Source organism: Mirounga leonina, unplaced genomic scaffold (genome assembly GCF_011800145.1).
Source record: "Mirounga leonina isolate KUSES-001 unplaced genomic scaffold, KU_Mleo_1.0 Mir_154, whole genome shotgun sequence".
NCBI lineage: Eukaryota > Metazoa > Chordata > Mammalia > Carnivora > Phocidae > Mirounga > Mirounga leonina.
In genome coordinates, this window is record NW_023270389.1 from 16,898,911 (window position 1) to 16,914,221 (window position 15,311).

A 15,311-nucleotide genomic window follows, 5' to 3' on the forward strand; every position below is an offset into this window, starting at 1 on the left:
TCTAAATTACTACATGTGATTAACTTTAAAATTCAGTTAGCATACATGCAGAGGGTCTCTGCTGCATGCCACGAACTCTGTTCAGTACTGCCTCAGTATTTTTAATGATTAAAGTTCTCATGGGGTGGCAAATATGAAATCAATCAATTAGTGAAGTGCAATATGAAATAACAAGATAAATACCCTGCAGTGTTAAAATGGTGATGACTATAATATTTTCTGTTGGTTGCAACCAAAAACTCTTGACTGATATGTGAGGTTTAATTTAAAGAAGGCAAATTGGGAATACAGGGAAATGAGAATTTATATGTGCCTGTAGGGGTCAACAAAGGCTTCACAGGAGCAATGCAGACTGAAGAAAAGTCGAGAAAATAAATATAATTTAAAGTCATGCAGGTTCAAGTGCACATACAGGTTTCAGAGGAGAGAGAAATCATATATTGAAACATTTCTATTTTTTTATGTCATCATTGGGGATTTGGTAAAGAATTTCAGTTTCCAGTAAATGCCAATAGTGCTATATAATAATGGGAAGCAAAAAGAGAGTTAATAAAGTCTATAAAGAGTGATTTGAGATGACCTCAGAAGTAGATGATGAACTTGTAAGTAGCAGAATTGGGATGAAGATGAGGGAACAGAGTTTTAATAATTGATTAAATATTGAAAATGAATGGCATCTAGGATGGTTTCTGGTTTGGGCAAATGATTAAGGAGAATGTTATTAATCAATATTAGAAATACAGGAGAATGAGAAGACTCTTGAAGGTGTTCAATTTCGGATTGAGTTGGAAATGATCATGAACATTCAGAAAATGATGTTTAGTGTTAAGTATATAAAAATACAATTTAGCATTAAGTGAGATAAAATGAGATGTGAGTTATTGACTTTAAGTTTTTGCATGGGTTTTCTTTGGAGAGGGTATAAAATGCAAAGAAGGGAGGAGGCAGAGTCTTGAGCAAGGATAGACAGACAGTAGGAGCGTAGCCTACAGAGGAAAATTGCAATGATATCTTTTGTCTTCCTATCCTTAATACATTCTTTATTTTGTATTTGTATAATTTTAAAATGACCAGAATAATTTTATTTTATTTTAAAGATTTTATTTTATTTATTTGAGGGAGAGAACGAGAGAGAGAGAGAGAGAGCATAAGCCAAGAAGAGAGGCAGAGGGAGAAGCAGACTCCCCACTGAGCAGGGAGCCCAATGCTGGGCTTAATCCCAGGACCCTGGGATCATGACCTGAGCTGAAGGCAGACACTTAACCGACTGAGCCACCCAGGTGCCCCGAAAAATGACCAGACTAATTTTAGATACGTGTTTGTAGCCAAAATATGAATCTATCCTCAAGTTGCCAAATTGTTTACTCAATTTTATAGAATTGGTATGTTGATGATGTTTTATCATGCCATTTTAAGAAATTGTTTTATTGTGATGAAAAATTAACCTAGTAAGTAGTCTTCCTAACATTAAAGCAAAGCTTATACTATGCCTCTGGATTTTGAAGAGGTAAGAATTTCTTAATGTTCTCAGTTCTTTTTGTCATCCTGCCCATCAGTACTATTCCTCCCCTGTCGCCCATCATAAGGGTGCTCATATTGTAATGCCTGATATTGGTGAATACTGTTATGTTTGCAGTGCTTATATTTGATAAAAATCCTGTTGCATTTTCTTTTTCTTTTCTTTTTAGAACATGCTTTAAACATAGTAATTTTCTTTGTTCCCCAATTCTAAAACCACCTAATTTGCTGTCTCTTAGCAACAGACTAGAGAGGCTACCAGATGCATTTATTTATGTGCTAGATTTCTGAAGAGAAGTACACATACTATATATCATTCAAGGAGTGCCTAAAAGCACTTTCTCTAGTCAACAAGATCGTTTCAATGGCTAACTAAAAAGGTTTAATGCATTTTGCTTGGCTTATTTTTTAAGAGATTCCAAAATATTTAATCATACTTGTTATAAAAATAGGTTGAGGTTTGAAACCCCTCTCCCCAACAAAATTTTAAAATGAACTCAGAGTAATAAAGAAGAATGACTAAGTGGGACTTAATTTAACTGGAGTGCTGGCTGAATGCCAAATTTAAGACAAACGTGAATAAAGTTCCTTTAAAAGGAACAGTTCCTGATCAATAAGTTCACCTCTAGGAATCTATGAGAATACTTGCAAATCCAGTAACTCTCCTGATCCCTTTTGGGAAAAGATAAACTTTAATTCACTTTAAGTTGAACATTTACTAATTAAAATATCCAGAGATATAACTATAAACTGTGGCTCTGATTTAGCAATAACTGCTATTTTCCCCCCAAGATCAGGACTGCTTTAATTTGGACGATGTAATGGGAACAGAGCAGGGGGCTGTGAGTTTGCTGGTGTATTAGCTTCCTGTAGTCACCCTCACAGATTGCCACAAGTTTAATGGCTTAAAACCATACAAATTTATTCTTATATAGTCTTGAGGACTGAGCCTCATGGAGCCAAAATGAAAAGTATCTGCAGAGCTGGTTCCTTCAGAAGGTTCTGAGGGGAGCAACTGTTGCCCTGCAGTTTCCTGCTTTTACTGGGTGCCTGGACTCCTTGGCTTGAGCCCTCTCCTCCACCTTCAAGTTGTACCTCTCCAGTCTCTGCAGCTGTCATTGCATTGCTCTATTTTCTGATTCTGACTCTTCATGGGTCCCTCTGATAAGGGCCCTTACAATTACTTTGGACCTATCTGGATAATCCAGGATGATCTCCCGTTCTCAAGATCTTTAATTCAGTCACATCTGCAAAATCTCTTCTGCTGTAAAAGATAACATTCACAGGTTCCAAGGATTAAGACATAGACGTATTTGGAGGGCCAGTTTTCAGGCTAACACAGGTGTTCTGTTCTCTTTTTGCCTGCTTTGAATTTCTCTCTTCTCCTCAAGGAATTTTTCCTCACAAAATCCTCCTTTTTTGTGTGTGTGTATGTTCCTTTTTATATGTTTGATGTCATGGAGGGGGTCATAGACTTGTGAAACTGGATTTTCTAATCTTTGAAAAAACTGCATATTGTTATTTAGCACTACATTTTGAATTTTCACATGTTTTATTTTGGGGCCTAATTACCATTTGAATTTTAACATTCGTTACAGGTGAAAACCTGAAGAAATAACATTTCAGGTACAGAGATGAGCATGTTCAAAAACTCTGTGGGATGTGTAAGCTTGACAATGTTCAGGCAGAGAAAGGAATTTGGGAGGGCTAGAATTAGAGTTGCCAGGTAAAATAGAAGACACTCAGTTAAAATTGAATTTTAAATAAAAAGATAAATACTTTTTTTTTTTTTGCTAGAACTATATCCCAACTATCACATGGCACATACTCCTACTTTATTTTTTTTTATTTTTTTTTAAAGATGTTATTTATTTATCTGAGGGAGAGAATGGGAGACAGAGAGCATGAGAGGGGGAGGATCGGAGGGAGAAGCAGACTCCCCGCCGAGCAGGGAGCCCGATGTAGGACTCGATCCCGGGACTCCAGGATCATGACCTGAGCCGAAGGCAGTTGCTTAACCAACTGAGCCACCCAGGTGCCCCGGCACATACTTCTACTTTAAAGAGAGGTTTTTTTAAAATCTGAAATTTAAATTTAACTGCATGTTTTCTTTTTTCCTTCATTTTTTGGTTAAATCTGGCAACCCAGGACAAGCTCATGATGAATAAGGGTGTGTGTAGTTGATGAAATTAGAGAAATCAAAGTTATATCATGCAGGGACTACAAGGCCAACATAAAATGTTTGCATATTTTCTACGTGCAGTTCAAAGCCATTGGAATGTTTTAAGCATTCAAATGATAGATACAATCTTACTTACATTCCTGGATAATTACACTGGCGTCATTGTGGAGGAAAAGTCATGAAAGTCCATTCTTGAAATCGAGGAGACAGTATAAGTAGCTGTTTGATCAGTCTTCGTGAAAGATAATGGTGACTTGAATTTGGGAGGTAATGAAAGTGGAGCAAAGTGTCATTCACTTGGGGTACACGTGCTCCAACTCAGTGGGGAGCATAGTGGGAGTGGGTGGGAAGATAACCGAATAATGTAGATTCAGACAGGATGTACAGAAGATTGGAAAAAGCTTCCCAAACCTCCAACCTGAGTATGTTAAGTGGTGGACAGGAACTTCTTCTATAAAAAGTGACCCTGGGGAAGTGATAAGGAATAATAGTATGAAAGAAATAAATTTCCATATCTGTTTCATTTCATGATATATGGAGGAATTACAAGAGTGTTAGCATGCTTCTTTAAGAAGATTCTATTTTTTCATCTGTTATAAAGGTGCCTGGGTACATATTGTATTACTAGTTCATAAGCAGATCTCTAGAAATCAACTATTTAAACTTTAGCACCATTTTTGAAGAGAAATTCAATGTTTGCCTACTTTTTATTAGATTTTGTATCATTAAATAGATTTTATCAGCAAATGTATCAGCCACTGTATTCTCGTTATTTTTTCCTTCTTTTTTTTTTTTTAAAGATTTTATTTATTTATTTGAGAGAGAGAATGAGATAGAGAGCATGAGAAGGGGGAGGGCCAGAGAGAGAGGCAGACTCCCTGCTGAGCAGGGAGCCCGACGTAGGACTCGATCCCGGGACTCCAGGATCATGACCCGAGCCAAAGGCAGTCGCTTAACCAACTGAGCCACCCAGGCGCCTGTTTCCTTCTAAATTAGTTGAACATAAAGCTCTAAGTATGAACTTCACAAAACTTAATGTTGAGTAAATACATTTTATAAACAGAATAATGTATTCTTCACTATGATAAATACTTGAAAAAATCATTAGTAAGACAAACTAAGCACACAAGATAGTTTCATTACCACTCTATAAAAAGACTATGCATTATTTTAAAAAATTGTATATATTATTCGCTATATAATTATGTCATTTTGAAAAAGAGGTACCAAAATCAGGTAATAGGATAATTTTGCATATGCCCAAAACAAATGAAGAATTAAAAAAGCCCTAATGCTTAGAATATTTGTCTTTTCCCTCAAAATTTTAACTCAAAATTTTGCCTTTATTTCCTCAAGGAATTGAGGTTACCTGAAACTAGTAAATATGTTAATATGTTGGTTTTTGTTACTAACTTATTACAAAAACATATATATCAAATGTTTGGAATTATTTCATTAGGAGTGATTCTCCAGTGGGAGTTACCTGGTTAACATGAATATGTTTAAAGGTCATGATTGTTTTCCAGACGAATTGTGCCGTTTAAACTACTACTAGCAATGTATCAAGGTATCTGTTATATCAGCATTGTCTTTTTTCAGTTAAACCATGTTACCAAAAAATAGTATTTATGAATTCAGTGATAAAATAATAGTTCGGTAATTTTTCATGTATGTTCTACATAATAAATGATCATGTAGCATGAGTTTCCTATTTGCCCTTCAATTTTATTTTGAACAAAAATACTTTTGGTGGCCTTGTCTTGACCTATACATTTCAATTGTTTGTGGTCAAATTGTTTGGTCTTCTTTCATCAAAGCATCCATAGTTTTTATGGTTTAAAAATATTTTCCTAATTCAAAATATACATTAAAAAACTTTCCTAATGATTTGATTTTTAATATTAACTCACAACTCCTAAGACTTGTGAAATTTATATGTCTTTTTATACAGGACATTTATGTGTAATTTTATTTTCAAATAATTTATAACCATATATGTCATTGTTCAGACTAATATTAAAAGTATATTTTAGGGGTGCTGGGTGGCTCAGTTGTTAAGGGTCTGCCTTCAGCTCAGGTCCTGGGATTGAGCCCTGCATCGGGCTCCCTGCTCTGTGGGAAGCCTGCTTCTCCCTCTCCAACTCTCCCTGCTTGTGTTCCCTCTCTCACTGTGTCTCTCTCTGTCAAATAAATAAAATCTTTAAAAAAAAAAAAAAGTATATTTTACTGTCAATAATGGGGTTTCACAATTATTTTAATATAGAACAGACTACAGATATATCAGATTCCCTAATATAATGCCTTCTTATATACATCTCATTAATGCCACCTCATCAGTTAATAAGATTATTAAAATATGATGTCTGCAATTTAAAAAAATATAGCACCTTTATTATTTATTTATGTTTTATGTTTTATTTATGTTTTGTATGTTATGTAACCCAGGATTTCTCTGGGATTTATCTAATAATTCAGCTGAGAAAGGTTTGTGTTGCCACACACATCAAATTTCCTTTAAGTCTTTATAAAGCTTTAACTATGTCTCTGTGACCACAAAAAAGGCTTTCTTTCCTCTCTGATCCTATTTTGACATCTGTCAGTTACACCATATGTCCAAATTAGTTTTGCTTGCAACTGTGGTCTATAAAATGATTGACCCATTTGCTGAGAATCTACTTTATGTCCTCTCAGACTGTATCTCTCACAACAGGGTAGCTGTAATTATCCATATTTTACAGATGACAAAACTGTGATTAAGGAAGATTAAGAAATTCAGCTAGTATAGTACTAGAATCTCCATCCAGATCTTTTTACCATGTAAATTTGACTACCTGCTCACTAGATCCTGTGGATTTCATTATTTGAAGTGCATTTAGTATAAAAAGAGCCATCAAACTGTTGACTATCGGATATAGAAGAAATTGCTGTCCATGCTTACCAAACCTTAAGATTTTCAAAACTTGCTAATAATATGATTTAAAAATATTCCTTTAGCCTCCTTAGATTTATTGTTCTTTTTCATAAATTATATTATTATAAAAGAATTTCTCTGTGTTAAAGATTCAACTGGCATTATAGAGGGTTGGTGAGGAACTGGATTTAGCCTTCTGAGAATTGTTAATGACATATCAACCAACAATTCCCCCATGTCCAGCAATGCTATCAATAAACAGGATGATTTATTAAGAACTAAGAATTCAACAGAAAATAAAAATCAATGCTCTGTCTCTTTATGGAATCAACATTTATTTTACCTTATTGGTTAAAATAAAGTACTAAGGCACATCAATCGATTTGGATACATATTACTTAAGTCTACTCTAGGTAATTAATATCATTGATTTCTTGAGCATAAAATATATATGTCAAATAAAAGTGCTTTTTTAGTAAATATCAAAAGTGCAGATAAAAAATAAGGAGACTTTAAAAGTCTACTGATAACAGATAGTCATATAGAGTTAATGGACTGTGGTCCCTACAATCCATCAATTGTCACATAGCTGTTATCTAGTGATAAAATCAATGCAAGTGCTTTCAAATACCCAGCACTGCTTCATTGAGAACTCTAACGTCAATATGTCATCACACAGGTATTTAAACATCAGGAAAGATGTAGAAAAGCTTCAAATGGTTTTGAACTTGTAAAGCCTGACAAAAGATTTATATATTTTACAGATTTGTTTTTTCTAGCTCAGTACACAATTTCAGAATATATCAATCCATCAACCATTCTTCTTCAAATGGTTGTGAAAAAATTGTAGCCAGGAATTTTACTACACATCTTACATTGACTAGTTAAATGTATGTCCTGACTTAAAAGAAGATAGGGAAAATGTATAACTCCCAGAGTACATAGATAAGCTTCCTATCCAGTATCTATTGTTAAGATATATGATTTTGAGTTTTAAAATTAAAGTCATCTTAAAACATTTGCCTTTAAATAATGTGATTTTCTACATCAACACTCCCCAAAAGCAGTGATCTAAAAGTTATAGATGAGCTTAGAATGAATTTAAATTGAAATCCGATTTATATAGTGTGGAGAAATTTTAGTTCTACAATAATCTATTTTGGTCCAGTGTGCTAGGGATAAGGATTATTGTATAAACCTCACACATGATTTTTAGTATAGCAAATGTAACTGCTATGCAGAGAAATTGTTGTTCCTCTGATCATTACATTGGAGGGAGATTGATTTATTTCCATGCCCTTGAGGTTAAGATAATTATTTCATCAGGATTCATGGCTAGAACTAGAGAATTCTTTTGTAGTTAATTAAAAGTTGATTCAAAATCAAAAGAATGTAGATGCACAGAATACATGAGTAACACAACCCATGATTAAGAAAATGGCATCAGTTATTTTTCAAAACCTTTTAATTTTTTATATGCTTTCACATGTTGTCTTAATCATGTCTGCAATATTAATACATGCATTGTTGGTGAGTTTGGGAGCACTGCAAAAGGCTATACTTGACAAATTCAGTCAGTTTCCCTATTTAGATGACTTAACCTCTTGAACACATTTTGTTTAATTCTTACAGTTTAATAACCTGAATGAACAAATGGTATAATTTCTATTTCATAGAGAAAACAAAAGATTGACTAGAACATTGATTGGGCTAAAGGAGCATAACTAGATACTAAGCAAAAGGATTACACAGAATGAACAATCTTGATTCTTGGTACTGTTTATATTTTTTTAAGGTTTATTTATTTATTTTTGGAGAGAGACAGAGAGAGAGCACAATGTGGGGAGGGGCAGAAGGAGAAGGAGAGAATCCTTACGCTGACTCTGCACTGAGCATGGAACCTGACACGGGGCTTGATCGCAGGACCCTGAGATCATGACCTGAGCCCATATCAGGAGTCAGTCATTTAACTGACTGAGCCACCCAGGTACTTTTATTATTTTTATTCTTTTAATTACATTGTCTACCAATAAAATGCTGACTGGAAATTTCTGACTGCTTTTCAGAAGACACTTTTTGTCTCTGTGTAATAAACAATACAGGTGAAATCATCTACACTTGGAAGCATATCAATGCATACATGTACATAAGTTCCTGTAAGATAATGTAATTGGTCTGATGATTGGACAGCATGCTCACCCTAGACTATTAGAATTTCTAGAAGTAGTCAGAAATTAGAGTCAAGATTAAAAAAAAATTAAAAAATTGGTAATATGTATTAGTTTTATAGGTCTCTTCAAAAGCTTTATGTTTAGAACATTTTTGTTATAAAGAAAAAAGATGTAAGACTTTTGTTTTGTTTGGATTTAATTAGTTTACTTTTTAAGTTTTAGGTTAAATTCCAGTTAGTTACAGTCTAATATTAGTTTCAGTTGTACAATATAGTGATTCAACACTTCATACAACATTGGGTACTCATCACAGCAAGTGCACTCCTTAATCCCCATTACCTATTCAACCCTTCCCCTTCCCTCTGGTAACCATCAGTTTGTTCTCTATAGTTAACAGTCTGTTTCTTGGTTTGTCTCTCTCTCCTTTTTTTCCCTTTGTTGTTTTGTTTTGTTTCTTAAATTCCACATATGAGTGAAATAATATGGTATTTGTCTTTCTCTGACTAATTTATCTCACTTAATAATCTGTAGCTCCATCCATGTCTTTGAAAATGGCAAGATGATTTCATTCTTTTTTATGGCTGAGTAAAATTCTATTGTATATATACACTATTTTTTCTTTATCCATTCATCAGTCTATGGACATTTGGGCTCTTTCCATAATTTGGCTATTATAGATAATGCTACTATAAACATCAGGTTGCATGTATCCCTTTGAATTTGTATTTTTGTATTCTTCGGGTAAATCCTAGTAGTGCAATTGCTGGATCATAGGGAAGTTCTATTCTTCACCTTTTGAGGAACCTCCATACTGTTTTCCAGAGTGGCTGCACTAATTTGCATTCCCACCAACAGTGCGAAAGGGTTTCCCTTTCTCCACATCCTGGCCAACACCTGTTGTTTCTTGTGTTGTTGACTTTAGCTTACTGATTGTGTTCTCCTCTAAGATTTTGATTGTTTTCTGTCTCACATTTATGTCTTTCATCCATTTTGAATTTATTTTTGTGTATGGTGTAAGAAAGTGGTTCAGTTTCATTATTGGACATGTTGCTGTCTAGTTTTCCCAACACCATTTGTTGAAGAAAATGGATATTCTTTTCTGTTCTGCTGTGGGTTCATCTCTGGGTTTTCTATTCTATCCTATTGATCTGTGTGTCTGTTTTTATGTCAGTAATATACTGTCTTGATCACTACAGCTTTGTAATATAACTTGTAGTCCGGAATTTTGATGCCTCCAGCTTTGCTTTTCTTTTTCAAGGTTGCTTTGGCTACTTGGGGTCTTTTGTATTTCCATACAAATTTTAGGATGTTGATTCTAGGTCTGTGAAAAATGCATTGAAATTATGATAGGGATTGCATTAAATATGTAGAATGCTTTGGGTAATAGAGACATTTTAACAATATTCTTCCAATCCATGAGCATGGAATGTTTTTCCATTTCTTTACGTTGTCTTCAATTTCTTCCATCATCAGTCTCTTATAGTTTTCAAAGTAGAGGCCTTTTACCTCTTTGGTTAGGATTATTCCTAAGTATCTTACTGTTTTTAGTGAAATTGTAAATGAAATTGGTTCCTTAATTTCTGTTTTTGTTGCTTCATTATTAGTGTGTAGAATGCAATAGATTTCTGTATATTGATTTTGTATTCTATGACAGTACTAAATTCTCATATCAGTTCTGGCAAATTTTTGGTGGAGTCTTTTTGGGTTTTCTACATAGAGTATCATGTCATCTGTGAATAGTGAAAGTTTGACTTCTTCCTTGCTGATTTGGATGCCTTTTATTTCTTTTTCTTGTCTGATTGCTGAGTCTAGGACTTCCAGTACTATGTGAAATAACAATGGTGAGAGTGGATATCCCTGTCTTTTTCCTGACTGTAGAGGAAAAGCTCTCAATTTTTCCCCATTGGGGATGAGATTAATTATGGGTTTCTTGTATATGGACTTTATTATTGTGAGGTATTTTCCCTCTACACAAAGTCTAAAGCCAACAGAAGGAAGGAAATAATAAAGATTCAAGCAGAAATATATGATATAGAAACTGAAAAAACAAAAACAACAACAGTAGAACAAACCAATGAAACCGGGAGCTGGTACTCTGAAAAAATTAATAAAATTGATAAACCTTGAGCCAGACTTACAAAAAGAAAAGAAAAAGGACCCAAATAAGTAAAATCACAAATGAGAAAGGAGAAATACAAACAATTATAAGAGAATTTTATGAAAAAACTGCATGCCAACAAAAAAGGACAACCTAGTGAAATGAATAAATTCCTAGAAGCATATAAACTACCAAAACTGAAACAAGAAGAGATAGAAAACTTGAAGAGATGAATAACCAGCTAAGAAATTGAATCTGTAATCAGAAATCTCCTAACAAACAAACGCCCAGGGGCAGATGGTGTCACAGGCGAATTCTATCAAACATTTAAAGAAAAGTTAATACCTATTCTTCTCAAATTATTCCAAAAAATAGAAAAGGAAAGAAAACTTCCAGATTCATTTTATGAGGCCAGCGTTACCTTGATACCAAAGCCAGATAAAGATTCCAATAAAAAAGAGAAGTACATGCCAGTATCCCTGATGAACATGGATACAGAAATTCTCAATAAAATACTAGCAAACTGAATCCAACAATACATTAAAAGAATCATTCACCACAATCAAGTGGGATTTATTCCTGGGTTGCAAGGGTGATTCAATATTCACAAATCCATCAACATGATACACCGCATTAATAAAAGAAAGGATAAGAATCATATGATCATTTCAATAGATGCAGAAAAATAATTTGACAAAGTATAACATCCATTCATGACAAAAATCGTCAACAAAGTAAGACTGTCTTGAATGTTAAAAGGAAAATAACTTAGAATCTGTGAATCAACTTCATTTTCATAGACTACTAATTATATTAAGATTGCCTTCTCAGTAGTACTGGCATAATTACACTATCAAAGAAGAAGAAACTGGAGAAAATATAACAAAAAAAACTGAAAAGCTTTTAGATGACACCTAATATATCATATAATTTCATACACATATAAAATAAAAACATGGGAAATCAAAAAATATATTGTATGTTTTCAGTATTTAGAAAATTTATACTTTTTATCTTCCTATGTTGTGTCTTTAAAAAGTAAATTGTTTCTCAAAAATTTAATTTATATCAGAAAATGTTTGACACATTTTACAATTACTTGTAAATGTTACCAAAGCATCATTTTGATTGTTACTCTCCTTCCTTTTCCAATGTAACTAAAAATACAATGGCAATTTTTAGTGGTATTCCTGCTTTAAAAGTTTAAATAAAATGGTATCATATAAATTTGTTTTAGAATAAAATCTGCAACATACCCAAATTAAGTAAAATTTTAATAAACACATCTTTGGATGAGTTGTCTTGATTTTATTTAATTTCAGATTTAAATTCTTCTGTAATTTTCTGACAATTATTATTATGCAAATGTGAGTGATATTATACTTAAACTTGCAAATCTTACACTTACTTTTAAAACATTGGCCCCAAAGTAATCCATATCACATCCCACTAACAGTTCATTAGCCATACAAGTGAGAGTTAATATTAGACTTCCAGTTCCCAGTCCAAATGTAGGGTTTGGAAGTTGTCACTCCCATCCTCATAACAAGAAAAAAGCTGAAGAAACATACATCACCACCTCTCTTAGATCCAGCAGGGAATTAAGGTCACAGGGCAAATCAGTGTGCTGAACGATTGGAAAGAAAAGGAGGTGCAGAGCTTATAGTTTATCAGAAACAGAGGCAGCCATGAGAGCCAGCATCAGTAGTAATAAAGGATATAGTTGACTAATTGCTTGAGACTAGTGTGGACTGGCTTGAGATATAAAAACCTCAGGGAGATTAGTCCTAAGTGTCTCCTGCATTTTTGTAGTTTTCCCTCCAGGTGCCCTACCAGGTTCTCACTCTGAAGATCTGAGAACCCTGCCCCACCCCCCCACCCCCTCACCGCGCTTCCAATAGGAGTACGGGTAAAGTAACCATTTTGGAATATGCTCAGAGAATTCTATTCTCTTAACAAAGGCTTGCCCATAATGAAAACTCTTTTACCAGTGTGAAGGAAAAGAAATCCCCATCTCCAGCCCACCCAGCATCCCCAGTCTTCCTGTGTCACCTAAGGAGGGAAAGAAAAAAAAAAAAAAGAAAAGAAAAAGACTGAGAAGCACTTGTGAAGATCACAGCTCAGGGACACAGGCTTACTAAAAGACTTACCCCTAACTCGATCTTACTGTTAGAGAACATTTCCCCCGCCCCCACATCTTACTGCCACATCAACAGGCTTATTATATATGATAACTGGGAATTAAAGCTGAAAAGAACTGTCAAGACTCAGACCCTATTCAAAAAGGACTCTCAAGGAAAATCCAAGACAACAGAAGACACAAAAGCTGCCGAAGAAATTTAGTCTCTGACATCGGCAGCTAGGGCAGATATTAAACACAGCATAAATCCTAGCCAAATAAACACAAAACCAAACACCAAGATTTACCACAGTTCCTAAAGTTAATACTGTTGATTTTCAAAATTTGTCCTAAGAATACACTGTATCATTAGGCGTTGTGCCAAGTATATGTGTGTGTGTTTGTTATTTAAACAAGTAAATTATTACATTGACTGTGTGGACTTTGGCTGGCTGCAAAGGGATACTGGGCAGGCTCTCCAGCTAGTACCTTAGGCACTTCGCTGGCTCTAAGGCCCTCAGCCTCTGCTCATCTCACTGTAGGCCATGACAACATGAGCAGCAAAGGAGGATCAGGAGGTTCAGAAAAAGGAAGCATGAGAATTCCCCATATAATCAGGAAGAGAAGGGAAGGATGTTAATTCATCTTCACCTGTGATGTGGCCTTCAGATCACTTCAGCAGGAACTTGATGCAAAACATGACAAATATGAGAGACTTAGGATATAAACTGCTGAAAGTAAAAGGACAATTTTTTTCCTCCACGGGATTACAAGTGCTCCTGATATGGAAGATATATTGACTGAATCAGAAATTAAATTGGATGGTAGGAGACAAAAGATACCACAAGTAGCCCAGGAGCTCTCAGGAGAGGACATGCATCAGCTCCATAGAGCCATTACTACGGGCCTGCAGGAATATGTGAAGGCTGTTTCTTTTCAACATTTCATCAAAACACGATCACTTATCAGTATGGATGAAATTAAATAATTGATATTTACAACAGAAGAATATAAAAAGAAAACGAGACATCCACTCCCCCCCGACCGATGCACAGGAGAAGCAGTTTGGAACTTGGAGACTGAAAATCACACCTGTTGATTACCTTCTGGAAATGGCTATTTTAAATGGGGAGTTGATGTGGATGTGTATTAACAGTGTGGGGGATGGGTACATTTAAAATGAGCCAGTTTTTATGTCAGGTTTATGATGGGTTTTCATTCATTGGCAATACTGGACCTTATGAGGTTTCTAAGAAGTTGTATACCTTCAAAACAAAATTTGGCCAAAGTAGAGAATACTTGTTATGCCTTAAAGTCAGAGGTTCAGAAATTCTAAAACATAAGCTGGCAGATGTCTTTTCAGTTAAAACAAATGATTGATCAAGACGAGGACATTTCTTAGAATACCATACTCAGTTGTTATTCTCTTGAGAGACCAGTTTGTAAGACTGTTATTTAGTATTTCATTGGACTTTATTGTGGCTTTTACATAGAAATGTTTTCAGTTGTACTTGTTTTAAGATGTATGCAAGCTGTACATAAAATTATTGAAACAAGTCATTTCTTATATCTTACTCATTGAAGTTTGCATAAAAATATTTACATAAATGCCTACTTGAATTTTTGCTGGCTAAACTTCCATCATTTATCTTTGAAATGTGAACATTTTTAGATTGCACTTTCTGCCATACCATTTTAATTTACATTGTGTGAATTTTGGAGTGGTAATATTTAATGGAAGCCATTTATAATTTAAATTGGTGATTTTGTTATATATAGAAAATATTTCGTAGTTATAGATCTGGACTTGACTTTCATGTTTAAATTTCTTGGTAATATTTTGCCAAGCCTCCAAAATAGGTTTATTCCGTAGAACAAGGATTAAAAATTATTACATTATCAGTATTATGAGGTATTATAGTGAGAATTCATATTATATTCTAGTCATTGTTTAGGCCATTGGAATCCATTTGAAATAGCCTTCCAGAAAAATTGTTGGATACCCAGATTTTAGTTTTTACATTTAATTTATCCTTTATCACAGGAAGTCTGATAGTGAATTGGGGCTAACTTTATAATATTTTCACTGGTGTTTGAGTTCAATTATGTACTTGTACATATATCTGAAAAGCTTTTAATAATGATTATTAGTTCTTTTGTTGTCATTATATTACATTAGGCATGTTTCTTATAAGATGCATCTATAAGAAATTTACATTTAAATAATTATGAAGTTTGAATTGTGCAAGACTGTTGAATCTCAGATCTGTACCTCTGAAACAAATAATGCAATATATGTTAAGAAAAAAAAA

At 34.1% G+C, this 15,311-nt stretch overlaps 1 pseudogene; it reads left to right on the plus strand.

Moving 5' to 3' along the window:
• The first annotated feature begins 13,552 nt into the window (after positions 1-13,552).
• Positions 13,553-14,401, plus strand: LOC118013654 (annotated as a pseudogene).
• Positions 14,402-15,311: the final 910 nt, after the last annotated feature.